The following is a 402-nucleotide window of genomic DNA, read 5'->3' on the forward strand; positions in this document are numbered from 1 at the left end:
ACAAGTTAAAGATGCCAAAATAGAAGCACCTTATCCATCTACCCCAAGTCTAGCAAGAATAAAAAGTAAACTTAAAAACTGAAACAATCACTTGCAAGTAAACTTTTTTTTCTTTGTCGGATTCATGAATGAGTTTCTGAAACCTTCATCAAAGCAAAACTTACAGTAAATATTTGATATTTGTTTAGATTTTTCTAAGACTGATTAAAAACTGGATGTATTTGGATTATAAAAAATGCAAAATATACTATAATTATCATCCTTGACTTCAGTTTCGAAAGGCATTATAAATTGCTTTTAATCAAAATGAAAGAATTTGAGAATCATGATTTTAAAATTTGAAAAATCAAACTCTAAAGTGGAAAAAAACTACAAGTGAGTTCTGCATCAACATAATGATAG

The 402-nt window shown here is 27.4% G+C and overlaps 1 protein-coding gene across 1 annotated transcript in view; it reads right to left on the reverse strand.

Moving 5' to 3' along the window:
• The window catches only part of LOC119585868 (serine/threonine-protein kinase OSR1-like), a gene marked incomplete in the record, with an annotated part of 62,819 nt that overhangs the window by 11,060 nt on the left and 51,357 nt on the right, over positions 1-402 (reverse strand).

This window comes from Penaeus monodon, chromosome 20 (genome assembly GCF_015228065.2).
Source record: "Penaeus monodon isolate SGIC_2016 chromosome 20, NSTDA_Pmon_1, whole genome shotgun sequence".
NCBI lineage: Eukaryota > Metazoa > Arthropoda > Malacostraca > Decapoda > Penaeidae > Penaeus > Penaeus monodon.